Consider the following 16476-nt stretch of genomic DNA (forward strand, 5'->3'; position numbering starts at 1 on the left):
AGAGATGACAGAGAAAGACATCTAAATATATACATTGCATTTCTTATCTGAATGAGTGGTGGTTCATGTGCAAAGTATTACTATTCTTTTGAGCGTAGGTTCCAAATGTGTCCAAGTGTTGCCTCACTTTGTCTCTCCCTCTCTTTACCTACCCCTCCCTCTCCATGTGTAACAAGCTGTCATATCTTGTCAGTCCACTAGGGACTTTTATCTTGTGTAAGTGTGTTTTCTGTGTTATTATTTAGTTAGTAAGTAAATAAATAATTAAATCAATTTCTTTAGTACTGAATAATCAGGAAGGCTGGGGTTCTTCCGGATCCAATGATTATGCGACTTTCAGAATCAAATCAAATTCAATTAAAGGTATTGGAGTGGCCATCACAAAGCCCTGACCTCAATAGAAAATGTGTAGGCAGAACTGAAAATTGCCTTTTAAATTGTTTAACTTGGGTCAAGCATTTCGGGTAGCCTTCCACAAGCTTCCCACAATAAGTTGGGTGAATTTTGGCCCATTTCTCTTGACAGAGCTGGTGTAACTGAGTCAGGGTTGTAGGCCTTCTTGCTCGCACACGCTTTTTCAGTTCTGCCCACAAATTTTCTATGGGATTGAGGTCAAGGCTTTGTGATGGCCACTCCAATACCTTGACTTTGTTGTCCTTAAGCCATTTTGCCACAACTTTGGATGTATGCTTGGGTTCATTGTCCATTTGGAAGACACATTTGCGACCCAGCTTTAACTCCCTGACTGATGTCTTGAGATGTTGCGTCAATATATCCACATAATTTTCATACCTCATGATGCCATCTATTTTGTGAAGTGCACCATTCCCTCCTGCTGCAAAGCACTCCCACAACATGATGCTGCCACCCCCGTGCTTCACGGTTGGGATGGTGTTCTTCAGCTTGCAAGGCTTTTTCCTCCAAACATAATGATGGTCATTATGGCCAAACTGATCTATTTTTGTTTCATGAGACCAGAGGACATTTCTCCAAAAAGTACAATCTTTGTCCCCATGTGCAGTTGGAAACTGTAGTCTGGCTTTTTATGGCGGATTTGGAGCAGTGGCTTCTTCCTTACATAAACTAATTTATGTAAACTTCCGACTTCAATTGTATAATTCATACACTGCTGTTCAAAAGTTTGGTGTCACTTAGAAATGTCCTTGTTTTTGAAAGAAAAGCACTTTTTTTGTCCATTAAAATAACATGAAATTGATCATAAATACAGTGTAGACTTGTTAATGACTATTGTATCTGGAAGCGGCTGATTTTTAATGGAATATCTACATAGCTGTAGAGGCCCATTATCAGCAACCCTCATTCCTGTGTTGCAATTGCACGTTGTGTTTGCTAATCCAAGTTTATCATTTTTAAAAGGCTAATTGATCAACAGAACCATTTTGCAATTATGTTAGCACAGCTGAATACTGTTGTCCTGATTTCAAGAAGCAATTAAACAGGCCTTCTTTCGACTAGTTGAGTATCTGGAGCATCAGCATTTGTGGGTTTGATTACAGGCTCAAAATGGCCAGAAACACTGAAACTCGTCAGTCTGTTCTTGTTCTGAGAAATGAAGGCCATTCCATGTGAGATATTGACAAAAACTGAAGATCTGGTACAACGCTGTGTACTACTCCCTTCACAGAACAGCGTGAACTGGCTCTAACCAGAGTAGAAAGAGGAGTGGGAGGCCCCCGGTGCACAACTGAGCAAGAGGACAAGTACATTAGTGTCTAGTTTGAGAAAACAGACTCCTCACTAGTCCTCAACTGGCAGCTTCATTAAATTGTACCCGCAAAACTCCAGTCTCAAAGTCAACATTATTTTGCCTCAACGTCTGTGTTCTTTTGCCCATCTTAATCTATTATTTTTATTGGTGAGTCTGAGATATGTATTTTTCTAAAACTCTGCCTAGAAGGCCAGCATCCCAGAGTCGCATCTTCACTGTTGACGTTGAGACTGGTGCTTTGCGGGTATTATTTAAAGATCTATCTATATATATATATATATATATATATGAGATTTATTTTTATAAAAGGCATTTAGCTTGTCTGTGTAGATTAAGATAGACAATGGTGGCCATGGCAGCTGTTCTTTCCTGCAAGTTTCCATACAGAGGGATGTCACATACTGCAGTCGCACCCGGCTCTTATCTGTACGCCCAGACTTATAACTAAGTCACACAAGACAACAAGCCTGCGTCAGGGGATTCTCTAAGTAAAAACAGGATAGTATGTCTAATTTTGTAATTTTCCACGTCAGTACTCATGGATGCCAAGGGAAGCCAGGATTCCCCCCAAAATGTACCAACAAAACATACAAAAAAATGTATCTTTCATCTCTCTGTGTTTCATTATTTTCAGAGCGAGTGAAACAGCGCAAACTCTTTTTATCAGTATGTGTAGCCCATATATCTGATGCTGTCTGGTCAAAAAGAGTATGACATTGTTGCCGCCCGTAGCATTGAGTGCAAGGGAAGCCAGCGAGCATTTGGCCACACTTGATAAAAAAAAAATCATACAAAAATTGATGATCAGCATTGAGCTAAACTGAGTGATCTCAACTGTGAATGGTCCTGGTGCATCAAAAGTGTCTAAGAAAGCCAGTTTATATTTTACTTCACATCAATCGCATCAAAAGCAGAACAACATTTACAGAAAAAATGTAATTGTTGCATCTCATTGTGTCGTTGTCCTCCGGTGGCTAGTTAGCTAGCTAAAATCATCCTTTTCCTAAATTAGCCATGGATGGAGATGGGGATTTGGACTTGTGGTTTTACTTAATTCTCCATAATGGTCAATTCTGAGCAAACCATAAATTCATACATTGTGCCCTGGCCTGAGAGGATGGAAGTTCAATATGTAGCTAGATGTGGAAGGCTAATATTAACTAACTGACCTTGCGCATCTTTGCCCATGAAAGGAAGTTAGGCTAGCGAGCAAGCATTTTAGTCAAGTAGCCTATAACAACAAAAACGAAAAGCGTGTCCTGTATGACAGCCATAGACCGTTTCATCAACATGAAAGGAGGATGTCATTAGCGTTTCTTTACAAGTGGGTGTTTTTCTACTTTCACGGTCGCACACACACATACCAGCCTTCCCATATGTATCTTAAATTGTTTTTGATATCTTTTAGTTGTCACTGTATTAAACTAAGCATACGTGATTTGATGAAGTTGAAATGGTGCTGGAATAGTGGAGGCATCTCCTGTTTTCTTTTCAACTTGCAGTAACTCTCCAGTTCTTATTATACCTCAGTGGTTGTAGTCCTAAAAAAACGGAAATGAGTTAGCCCTGGCCATGGCAGAACGAACCAGATGTATCTGGGATCCTTGGGATGTCCCCACCCTAAACCTTAACCTTAACCCCTACCTAACCTTTCCTAATCCTAACCTTACCCCATGGAAGTTCTAATGTAAAATGGTTATGGATGTCCCAAGGATCCCAGATAGCACAGACCGTTCAGACATTCCTATGGGTGAAATGAATTGGGAAAGAATGGGGTTTTGGGTAAACGCTGAAAATAATGTCCAAGGTTAACACAGGCTTTGGAGATCTTATACGTTTTATTCTATGTGATATCAGTCAATTAACATGACACTTTTTGAATTCTTATTGTGAAGCATTTGTGTGCTTTGTGCTTGTTTTGTTTCATAAATCCTTCCACATTCACAAAAAGTGACATTAGCTGATGGAGATTATCCAGTGTTGGAGTAATGAATTACATGTAGGGTGAATTCAGAAAAAAGTGGGAGATCATATAAACTGGGACAGCTTAATCCTGGCATGTTTTTTTTCTTGGTCTGACAAGTGAAAATCAAAACTATTGTTACAAACCACATTATCAAAATCACATCGCTTCCTTGGTGTGACATCATCGAGGTGTGCAAAGCAAGATTCAAACAGGAAGATCACCCAACGAAGCACAGGGTAAGATTAGTGACAGTTTTCCTGTTTTGATATTGTTATAAAACTGTCATAAATAATACACTGTGCCAAATTGTGATGTGCGTAAATGTACATAATATGTACTGGTGCATTCAAATAAATAAAAAAGTTGACAATATTATGTCGCAATTCAGTAATTGTTGTCCCGCTTTACCAACCATAGCTAGCTAAAGTAGGACAGCATGGAGTAGCTAAAGTGGGACAGTCTTATAGGCTTTTCCAATAGAGGAACGAGATCCAGTTTACATTAGCAATCCCCTGTACTTAGGTTAGTCAGGGCTTAGACCAAGATGTACTCTTAAGGAGCCTACCATTACTCCTTAAGGTCCAGGATCTTATGTTAGGTAGGCTGGCTCTGACAGCCAAAACAACCAAATACTCCATCCCCTTTGCTGCTACAACAGCCTCGACTCTTCTGAGAAGGCTTTCCACTCGATGTTGGAACATTGTTGCGGGGACTTGCTTCCATTCTTAGAACGCGTTTACACTGTCCAATGGCAGCGAGCTTTTCACCACTCCAGCTGACAGTTGGCATTGAGCATGGTGATCTTAGGTTTGTGTGCAGCTGCTTGGCCATGGAAACCCATTTCACGAAGCTCTCGGCGTACAGTTACTGTGCTGACATTGCTTCCAGAGGCAGTTTTGAACTCGGTAGTGAGTGTTGCAACCGAGACGTTTCCACTTCACAATAACAGCACTTACAGTTGACCGGGACAGCTCTAACAGGGCAGAAATTTGATTGACTGACTTGTTGGAAAGGTGGCATCCTATTGCCAATGTTTGTCGATGGAGATTGCATGGTTGTGTGCTCGATTTTATACACCTGTTAGCCACGGGTGTGACTGAAATCGCCAAATCCACTAACTTTAAGGGGTGTCCACATACTTTTGTAAATATAGTGTATCATGTGTATCAATATGTTGGAATGATGTCGAAAGAGGTTACAGAAGACGGAAATGCACAGTGTCTAATTTTTTCTGAATTCACCCAGTTAAACTAGTAATAATTAATTAAACTTCATGTTGCAGTAGCTTGGTGGTAGTGTTTTCAGTACTTCATTTGTTTTTTGCCATGTAGCGTTACTAATTCCTGGAACTACACACTACTTTTTTGCAAAAGGAAATGTGGTTGTAGGGGAGGATTTCATTTATTTTTCAGCATCAGACCTGCCTAGTAATCACTATCACAACTGAATGTTGTTCAAATGGATTTAATTGTATTTTTTGTCAAAGATCCACACAAGATACTCTGTCAAAGTGGAAGAAAAATGTTAACATTTGTAAAATAAAATATAAAAAATAAAACACTAATATATCTTGATTAGATAAGACCTAAGGTCATCTACAAGTCCATGCTAGGTAAAGCTCCGCCTTATCTCAGCTCACTGGTCACGATGGCAACACCCATCCGTAGCACGCGCTCCAGCAGGTGTATCTCACTGATCATCCCTAAAGCCAACACCTCATTTGGCCGCCTTTCGTTCCAGTACTCTGCTGCCTGTGACTGGAACGAATTGCAAAAATCGCTGAAGTTGGAGACTTTTATCTCCCTCACCAACTTCAAACATCAGCTATCTGAGCAGCTAACCGATCGCTGCAGCTGTACATAGTCTATTGGTAAATAGCCCACCCTTTTTCACCTACCTCATCCCCATACTGTTTTTATTATTTACTTTTCTGCTCTTTTGCACACCAATATCTCTACCTGTACATGACCATCTGATCATTCATCACTCCAGTGTTAATCTGCAAAATTGTAATTATTTGCCTACCTCCTCATGCCTTTTGCACACATTGTATATAGACTCCCCCTTTGGTTTCTACTGTGTTATTGACTTGTTAATTGTTTACTCCATGTGTAACTCTTTGTTGTCTGCTCACACTGCTATGCTTTATCTTGGCCAGGTCGCAGTTGCAAATGAGAACTTGTTCTCAACTAGCCTACCTGGTTAAATAAAGGTGAAATAAAATTTAAAAAAATAAAATAAAAAAATACTGAGTCAATACATTTTAGAATCACCTATGGCAGCGATTACAGCTGTGAGACTTTCTGGGTACGTTTCTAAGAGCTTTCCACACCTGGATTGTGCAACATTTTCCCATTCTTTTCAAAATTCTTCAAGCTCTGACAAATTGTTTGATCATTGCAAGACAACCATTTTCAGGTTTTGACATAGATTTTCATGAAGATTTAAGTCAAAAATGTAACTCTGCCACTCACTGTCTTCTTGGTAAGCAACTCCAGTGTAGGTTATTCTCCTGCTGAAAGGTGAATTCATCTCCCACTGTGTTGGAAAGCGGACTGAACCATGTTTCCCTCTAGGATTTTGCCTGTGCTTAGCTCTATTCCGTTTCTTTTTATCCTGAAAACCCTCCCGTCCTTAACGATTACAAGCATACCCACAACATGATGCAGCCACCATTATGCTTGAACATATGAAGATTGGTACTTAGTAATATGTTGTATTGGATTTGCCCCAAACATAACACTTTATATTCAGGACAAATAGTTAATTGCTTTGCCACATTTTGCAGTATTACTTCAGTGCCTTTTTGCAAACAAGATACATTTTCTGGAATATGTTTCTTTTGTACAGGCTTCCTTTTCATCTGTCAATTAGGTTAGTATTGTGGAGTAACTACAATGTTGTTGATCTATCCTCAGTTTTCTCCTACCACAGCCATTAAACTCTAACTGTATTAAAGTAACCATCAGCCTCATGGTGAAATCCATGAGCGGTTTCCTTCTTCTACAGAAACTGAGCTAGGAAGGACACATGTATCTTTGTAGTGAATGAGTATATTGATACACTATCCAAAGTGTAATTAATAACTTCACCATGCTCAAATGGATATTCAATGTCTGCTTTTTTTACCCATCTAACAATAGGTGCAAAGCATTGGAAAACCTCCCTGGTCTTTGGTTGAATCTGTGTTTGAAATTCACTGCTCAACTGATTAACCTTATAGATACAGTGGGGCAAAAAAAGTATTTAGTCAGCCACCAATTGTGCAAGTTTTCCCACTTAAAAAGATGATGTAATTTTCATCATAGGTACACTCCAACTATGACAGACAAAATGAGAAGAAAAAATCCAGAAAATCCCCTTGTAGGATTTTTTATGAATTTATTTGCAAATTATGGTGGAAAATAAGTATTTGGTCAATAACAAAAGTTTCTCAATACTTTGTTATATACCCTTTGTTGGCAATGACAGAGGTCAATCGTTTTCTGTAAGTCTTCACAAGGTTTTCACACACTGTTGCTGGTGTTTCCTACTCTCCTTGTCTGTTCCAATCTCACTGTGTATTTGCTTCCTTTCAGGATTAGAAGACACTGGGTATCTCTCCTCTGATGGCTGCCATGAATGGTCACGTCCCTGCGGTCAAGCTGCTGCTGGACATGGGCTCAGACATCAACACTCAGATCGAGACCAAACGCAACACAGCACAGACCCTGGCCTGCCAACGTGGAGCACTGCGTCAAGGTGAGAGCAGCCATCATCGGCTGAACCTGACATGTTATGTTATCTGGGATAGAGTCAAACACCAAACATCATTCCTAATGTCTTTGACTGTTTGGTGCAGTATGTCACTGACCCATACGTTCTCTCTGATTGGTCAAACTCCTCTCATGGAGGGTGTGTCAGGTGGCTATGCTGAGATGGGGCATGTTCTGCTGGACAAGAGTGCTTACGTCACCTGTCCAAACCTCCCAAGACACCGTGTGCACCATTGCTGCAGACAAGGGCCACTACAAGTTCTGTGAGCTCCTCATCAACAGCTAATTGCTACTGTTACAGTCTACCTTCAGTATGAGAGTGAGTGTCATTTCAGTCAGAATACCATTCCTCTCCAGTCTCATTGCTCTCCAGTCTCATTGCTCAGACCTGCAACTCGTCTCGGAGTTCACTTGTGAAGTTACAGAAAACGTTTGACCTCTGTCATTGCCAACAAAGGGTATATAAGAAAGTATTGAGAAACTTTTGTTATTGACCAAATACTCATTTTCCACCATATTTTGCTAATAAATTCATTAAAAATCCTATAATGTGATTTTCTGGATTTTTTTTCTTCGAATTTTGTCTGTCATATTTGAAGTTTACCTATGATGAAAATTACAGGCCTCATCTTTTTAAGTGTGAGAACTTGCACAGTTGGTGGCTGACTAAATACTTTTTTGCCCCACTGTATGTTTCCATAGCCAATGTCTCCTCCTGGGACAACGGATACACGTGACTCCTGGGCAGTGCAGCGTTTACCTGGAGGTATCACGCAATCCCCCTGTCGATGGGGTGGTAATTGGGTCGCCTTCTTTTTACAGAAGGCGATAGCCAAATCGGCATACTCAGCGGGAATGTGCACGTTGGAAACCTGGTCTGGACTCTCCACCATCGTCGCACCGATGGAAACTCCTACACACCTGCCTGAACACTCATCAGACCACCCCTGGAAAGCTCCCTGTCTCCACGAAATCTTAGAATTGTGAATAGCCAGCCAGGGAATCCGCAGCACCACCGGAAACGATAAGGAACAGACTAATCCGCTCCTTATGATCCCCCCCACGTAATCATCTCCAGAGGAATCGTGGCCTCCCTGACCAGCCCTGACCCTAACGGTCGACTATCTAAGGAGTGCACGGGGAAGGGGGGGTCTACCTGTACTAACGGAATCCTCAACCTCTGGGCGAGTCCGCAATCTATAAAGTTCTTAGCTGCGCCTGAATCGACTAGCGCCTTATTCTGGAGAGAAGGAGACAACTTAAGGAAACAAATTAATAGAAACATGTGACTAACAGGAAGCGCTGGGTGAGTGTGGTGCTGACTCACCTGGGGTGACCGAGGAGTGTTCTGCCTGCCCTCTCGACTCCCAGATGGACTCCTCCAGCACTGACCGGAAGTGTGCCCTCTCCGGCCACAGCTGGTACAGGAGGAGCCTCCTCCTCCGGTCTCCCTAGTTGCAGCCCCCCCCTAGCTCCATAGGCATGGGAGCGGGAGGGCCAGGAGGTGGAACAGACAGGACCCTGAGCAGCCAGCAGATGGTCTAGCTGGATGGACATGTCAATGAGCTCGTACAGGCAGAGCGTAGTGTCCCGACAAGCCAGCTCCCTGTGGACGTCCTCTCTCAGGCTACACCTGTAATGGTCTATCAGGGCCATGTCGTTCCACCCCGCTCCAGAGGCCAATGTCCGGAATTCCAGCGCGAAGTCCTGCACGCTCCTCGTCCCCTGCCTGAGATGGAACAATCTCTCACCCGCCGCTTGGCCCTCCACAGGGTGATCGATCGGAAACGGTGGGTGAACTCCGGGTAGTGGGCCCTCGCCGAGTCGGGCCCGTTCCAGACGGCATTGGCCCACTCCAGGGCGCTTCCCGTCAGGCAAGAGACGACACTCACGCTCTCCTCGTCCGAGGGAGCCGGCCGAACGGTGGCCAGGTAAAGCTCTAGTTGAAGCAGGAATCCCTGGCACCCCGCCACCGCTCCATCGTACTCCCTCGGAGGCGCAATACGCAGAGCGCTGGTACCGGATCCCGCTGGAAGAGATGGTAGCATTGCCGGTGGGAGGGATGGAGGGGTAGTCGGGAGACCACTCCTCTCCCAGCGATCTCTCCTCTCCATCTGATCCATCGCTGATCCGATGCGATTGATGATGGATGTGTGATGAAGGACTTGCTCCTCCATCGTGGGGAGAGGGGTAGTCGCTGCTCCTGCTGACTCCATACTTGTTGGTGCGGGCTTCTGTAATGCTCAAAGAGTGAATGGGTGTGGAGTCCGGTGCAGAGAGCAGAGGATACGGGAAAAAACACGCTTTAATGTCCAAACGAAAACGTACAATAGGTGATGCCTAATAATAATAATACACTCCACCTAAGTACACACTGGTATCTAACCGGACAGCGGAAAACCCACAATAATAAAGAACACCTCTTACATAATAGAAACAAGCCTGCACAAACACAAGCGGGCTAATTGAACTTAAATAACACCAACCCAAAACCCCCAACAAGGAACAGGTGAAAACAATTAGACAAAACCAAACGAAAAGGGAAAAGGGATCGGTGGCAGCTAGTAGACCGGTGATGACGAGCGCCACCCGAACGGGAAGGGGAGCCACCTTCGGTGATATTTGTGACAGTCATATTTAAAATGAGCTCCCTGGATGCAATTCCTATGGCTTCCACAGGGTGTAAGCAGTCTGTTCAAGGATTCAGGCTTGTAACTTCAAAAACTAATAAGAAATATCAGTTTTGGCAGAAGGACACAGTCTTGGAAATTCGTGTTTGCGCACGACATGAAGAAATTACACACCTGCTAAAATTTGTTTCCTATTGAACATACTTCTTTCTGTAAGAAATATTATAGTTTGATTACATTTTAGGGTATCTGAGGAGTACATAGAAACATATTTTGACTTGTTTAAACAAAGTTTAGGGGTCGATTTTCGGATTCCTTTCTCAGAAAATTTAACGAGTGGATTACTCAAATCGATGGCGCCAACTAAACTGACTTTTTGGGATATAAAGAAGGATTTTATCTAACGAAAGAACCCTACATGTTATTGCTGGGACCCTTTGGATGACAAATCAGGGGAAGATTTTCAAAAAGTATGTGAATATTTCATCGTTATTTGTGAATGTATGAAACCTGTGCCGGTGGGAAAATATTTTGATGTGGGGCACCGTCCTCAAACAATAGCATGGCATGTTTTCGCTCGAATAGCTTCTGTAAATCGGACAGTGCAGTTAGATTAACAAGAATTTAAGCTTTCAGCCGATATAAGACACTCATATGTAAATAAATGTTTAAAATCCATAATATTTATGTGAATTGTGCGCCCTCCAGTTTCACCAGAAGTTGTTCAGCTAGCAGGACCCCTAGACCTAAGAAGTTAAAGAACACCATCTGTGTTCTGTTAGACAGGTAACTCTATCCACAATACAGCAGGGGGTGTAAAGCCATAACACATACGTTTTTCCAGCAGCAGACTATGATCAATAATGTCAAAAGCCGCACTGAAGTCTAACAAAACAGTCCCCACAATTTCTTTATCATCAATTTCTCTCAGCCAATCATCAGTCATTTGTGTAGGTGCTGTGCTTTCTGAATGGTCCTTCCCTATAAGCATGCTGAAAGTTTTGTCAATTTGTTTACTGTAAAATAGCTTTGTATCTGGTCAACCAGCTTCACCTTGAATGCTTATTCCAAAAGTTTACTAAGGGTTGGTAACAGGTTGATTGGTCGGCTATTTGAGCCAATTAAGGGAGCTTTACTTTCTTGGGTAGTGGAATGACTTTTGCTGCCCTCCAAGCCTGGGGGCACACACATTCTAGTAGGCTTCAATTGAAAATATGGCAAATAGGAGTGGCAATCTAGTCCGCTCTTGTCCTTAGTAATTTTACATCCAAGTTGTCAAACCCTGGTGGCTTGTCATTGTTGATAGACACCAATACTTTTCTCACCACTTCCACACTCACTTTACAGAATGCAAAATTACAATGCTTGTCTTTCATAAATTGGTCAGATATACTTGAATGTGTAGTGTCAGCGTTTGTTGCTGGCATTCCTAAATCATCCATCATTGAGTTTGCAGATGATACAACAGTGACAACGATGAGACAGCCAACAGGGAGGAGGTCAGAGACCTGGCCTGTGGTGCCAGAATAACAACCTATCCCTCAACGTAATCAAGACAAAGGAGATGATTGTGGACTACAGGAAAAGGAGGACCGAGCAATCCCCTATTCTCATCAACGGGGCTGTAGTGGAGCAGGTTGAGAGCTTCAAGTTCCTTGGTGTCCACATCACCAACAAACTAGAATGGTCCAAGCACACCAAGACATTTATGAAGAGGGCACGACAAAACCTATTCTGCCTCAGGAGACTGAAAAGATTTGGCATGGGTCCACAGATCCTCAAAAGGTTCTACAGCTGCAACATCGAGAGCATCCTGACTGGTTGCATCACTGCCTGGTATGGCAACTGCTCGGCCTCCGACTGCAAGGCAATACAGAGGGCAGTGGGTACGGCCCAGTACATAACTAGGGCTAAGCTGCCTGCAATCCAGGACCTCTGTACCAGGTGGTGTCCGAGGAAGGCCCTAAAAATGGTCAAAGACCCCAGCCACCCCAGTCATAGACTGTTCTCTCTGCTAACGCATGGCAAGTGGTAACAGATCACCAAGTCTAGGACTAAAAGGCTTCTCAGCAGCTTTTACCCCCAAGCCATAAGACTTATTCAAATGGCAATCCGGACTATTTGTATTGTGTCCCGCAATTTCGACGTGGTCTGCATCTGGATCTTACCATCCTACCTGATAGTACGAACTGGCCATGACTGACCCAGCAGACCCAGGCCCGCTACACAATGCCATCTCCTCCCAAGGAGCCTCCATTGGTGGTCGAAACGAGAGGGTCCAAACATTGGCGGAGCGCCTTGACCGGGCGTTAGACATGCTGCATGAGCAATTCCGCGGGTTGGCTTGGGGGAAGCCTGCCACGGTGGTAACCCCACTGCCCCTCAGTAACTTGGCGGTTAGCAGCGCCACTCCTCCTTCCCAGGAGCCCCGGTTACGAAACGATTCATTATTTGTATCCCCTCCGGGGCTCTCGTTGGGAGTGTAGACTGCTTTGCGGGAAGTTGCTTCCCCTTGTAACATGTAACCATCGTTGATTGCCTTTTTCCTCATGGTGTGCTCCTTTGTCTCCGCTATCAGATGGGGTTAGCTCCAGGCAACACCGGCCAGTTGGTGTTGTGGTTTCTTTGCGGCAATTCGACCATGAAGGCCTGATTCACACAGTCTCCTCTGAACAATTGATGTTGAGATGTGTCTGTTACTTGAACTCTGAAGCATTTATTTGGGCTGCAAGCTTAGGTGCAGTTAACTTTAATGAACTTATCCTCTTCAGCAGAGGTAACTCTGGATCTTCCTTTTCTGTGGCAGTCCTCATGAGATCCAGTTTCATCATAGCGCTTGATGGTTTTTGTGACTTCGCTTGAAGAAACGTTCAAAGTTCTTAATTTTCTGTGTTGACTGACCTTCATGTCTTAAAGTAATGATGGACTGTTGTTTCTCTTTGCTTATTTGAGCTGTTCTTGCTGTAATACTGACTTAGCCCTATTTGGAAAAAGACCATCTTAACCTATGACCCTACTTTGTCACAACACCGCTCAAGGCACACCTGTTAATTGAAATGCATTCCAGGTGACTACTTCATGAAGCTGGTTGAGAGAATGCCAAGTGTGTGCAAAGCTGTCAATAATGCAAAGGGTGGCTACTTAGAAGAATCTTAAATATAAAATATATTTGGATTTGTTTAACACTTTTTTGGTTACTACATGATTCCATGTGTTATTTCATAGTTTTGATGTCTTCACTATTATTCTACAATGTAGAAAATAGTCTAAAGAAAAATCCGTGAATGAGTAGGTGTGTCAAATTTTGACTGGTACTGTATATTCTATAGCATTTGATATTTAGATATGATAATGTTTCACCAAGTAGTTTGGACGTAGTGAACTACCTTTTCAAAGTAACTTCGAAGATGCAGTGTAGCTTATCTTCTCCTGGTGTGAAGTAATTGGTAGTTTGGTCATTTAAATTTTCCGAGTAGCTTCCCCAACACTGAGATTATATACATTTTTTTTCTATGAGAATCTCTTAAACCTGTGTTTATCACAGACCTTATTTTTGGCGTATATCCAAAAACCCTCCAAAAATGTAGTTAATTTCCCCATAGGCTTTGACCATGGCTGAGTTAGTGACTACAAAAATGCACCATTACTATTCTGCCCTACAAAAGCTAAACGCAGTAACTACACTTTTGGTCAAAATGGAGTGAAGACTGAAATCAGGCTTTGTAGTATCTGTTTTATCTTGTGACAAAATGTCTTGGTTCAATTATTTGTTCAAGTTTATTTGCTGTCCAGTCAATATGTTGTAAGTAGATAAATGATAATGCACTGATTTATTATCTTATTATGAAGTAATTTTTTATGCATATCAACCATGACCACTGATTTAACCTATGACCATACAAAGTCAAACATAAAAACAGAATGTTGGATAAACATAATAATTGTAACGGTTCTCTGCTTCCTCTTCCTCTGAAGAAGAGGTGTAGCAGGGATCGGACCAAGATGCAGCGTAGTTATAATGCATGGTTCTTTTAATAACGAAACTATACATGAAATAGACTACAAAACATGAAAACCCGAAACAGTCCCGTGTGGTACAAACACTGACACAGGAGACAACCACACACAAAACAGGCTACCTAAATATGGTTCTCAGAGACAATGACTAACACCTGCCTCTGATTGAGAACCATATCAGGCCAAACATAGAAATAGACAAACCAGACACACAACAGAATGCCCACCCAGCTCACATCCTGACCAACACTAAAACAAGGAAAACACACACGAACGATGGTCAGAACGTGACGATAATAATAATAAGAAGAATTGTAAAAACACTTCTTTATACCAGAATAATCTCAAAGTGCATAAAATAAAAAGTTAAAATAGATCAATTATAATGACAAAGAGCGAGACCCAGATGCAGACACAGGAGGCAGATGGTTCGAGTCTCTGATATTTATTGAACAAGAAGGGGCAGGCAAGGCAGGCAAATGTTCATAAACCAGGTCAGTACAAACGGTACAGGGCAGGCTGAATGGTCAGGCAGGCGGTCTTAGTGTCAGGGCAGGCAAGAGGTCAAAACTGGAAGGACTCAAAAAAAAAAAGAGACTACGAAAAACACGAACTGGGAAACACGCTGGTAAGCTTGACAAAATGAACTGGCAACAGACAAACAGAGAACACAGGAAAAAATACCCTGGGAATAATGGGGAAGACTGGTGACACCTAGAGGTGGGTTGAGAAAATCACAAAGACAGGTGAAACAGATCAGGGTGTGACAGTACCCCCCCCCCCCCCCCCCCCCTAAAAACAGAAGACAAAGAGCTGTGAGACAAGGGCTTAATCCTGGACACATGAAAAGTAGGGTGTATATGGAGGGTACGGGGTAACAGCGAACGCACAGCAGTGGGACTAAGGACTCTAGAGATGGGGAAAGGACCAATGAATCCACCCGGAGGGGCAGGTCCCTTGAAGACAGTCACACCCTTTGCCTGAGATGAAAGCGGGGAGTTATGTTCCGGTGGCGGTCCGCTTGTCGACGGTACCTGGAGATGGTCTTGAGAAAAGCCGGCCGAGCTCTTTTCCAGGTACGCCGACTGTGGCTGAAGAGCATTTGGGTTGAGGGTATATTGACTTCTACTTAAAAAAAAAAAAACATTGGATCATTCAGAGATCCTCACTGAACTTCTGGAGAGAGTTTGCTGCACTGAAAGTAAAGGGGCTGAATAATTTTGCACGCCCAATTTTTCCGTTTTTGATTTGTTATAAAAGATTGAAATATCCAATAAATGTCGTTCCACTTCATGATTGTGTCCCACTTGTTGTTGATTCTTCACAAAAAATACAGTTTTATATCTTTATGTTTGAAGCCTGAAATGTGGCAAAAGGTCGCAAAGTTCAAGGAGCCGAATACTTTCGCAAGGCGAAACATTTGAAGTTTTGAATCTGGCGAATATGGACAATACCAAAATAAATGATCTAATGACTCTGTCTCCTCACAGCAAAATCTGCAGAGCTGGGGAGATTGTATCCCGCATATATATTCTATTCTGGCACTTGGTGGAGGTATTATAAATTCTTATGATCAGTCCACACCAAAAATGGATGTTCCGCCGCTTCCAGCCAGTGCCTCCACTCTCCCAGCACCATCTTAACTCCCAAAATCATAGTTCCTTTCGGAATTGAGACGATGGGACAAGAAGGCACAGGGATGAAGCTTTTGGTCCTGGACAGACCATTGGGACAAGACGGCCCCCACTCCCACATCAGAAGCGTTGACCTCAACCACAAACTGACAGGCCGGTTGCGGAAGGATGAGGATGGGGGCTGTGGTGAACTGCTGCTTAAAGTCCACAAATGCCCTGTCAACAGCTGGGGACCATGTGAACGGTACCTTGGGAAAGGTGAGTGCAGAGAGGGGAGCTGCCAGGGTGCTGTTGCCCCAAATGAAACAGTGTTATAAATTAGCACACCACAGAAACCGTTGTAGCTGCACCCTGGATGTGGGTTGGGGCCAATCCACCACCGCTCTCACCTTTTCAGGATCTATCTGGACATTCCCTTCAGCAATGACGTATCCCAGGAAGAAGATAGTTGAGCGGTGAAAATCTCACTTCTCTGCCTTCACAAACAATTGAATCTGATCAGCCTGTCAGGAATGGAGATCAACCACCCTGTATATTTAAATATTATCCATAAAACAAGAAGTGTCCCTTAGAATTATATACATATTCGTTATACATCATGTTAGCATGAAATCTACTAGCAATCAACAAAAATATATGTGCGGATCCACCGTGGGCTCTGCCACCTCAACCATACTGTCAATCTATCATCAATTCTTCCACTCCTATTTATAGTTTATTTCGTGATCTCGACAAAACAAAGCTT

The 16476-nt window shown here is 42.8% G+C and overlaps 1 long non-coding RNA gene across 2 annotated transcripts in view; it reads left to right on the forward strand.

Annotated features, from left to right (window-relative positions):
- The window catches only part of LOC109864973 (uncharacterized), a 36946-nt gene extending 28979 nt beyond the window's left edge, over positions 1-7967 (forward strand). For both annotated transcript variants that reach the window (XR_002251520.2, XR_004204215.1), the window contains one exon: positions 7274-7967. This is a non-coding gene — a long non-coding RNA (uncharacterized LOC109864973). The remainder of the gene's footprint in view (positions 1-7273) is intronic.
- Positions 7968-16476: the final 8509 nt, after the last annotated feature.

Source organism: Oncorhynchus kisutch, linkage group LG19 (genome assembly GCF_002021735.2).
Source record: "Oncorhynchus kisutch isolate 150728-3 linkage group LG19, Okis_V2, whole genome shotgun sequence".
In the NCBI taxonomy this organism is placed as follows: Eukaryota; Metazoa; Chordata; class Actinopteri; order Salmoniformes; family Salmonidae; genus Oncorhynchus; species Oncorhynchus kisutch.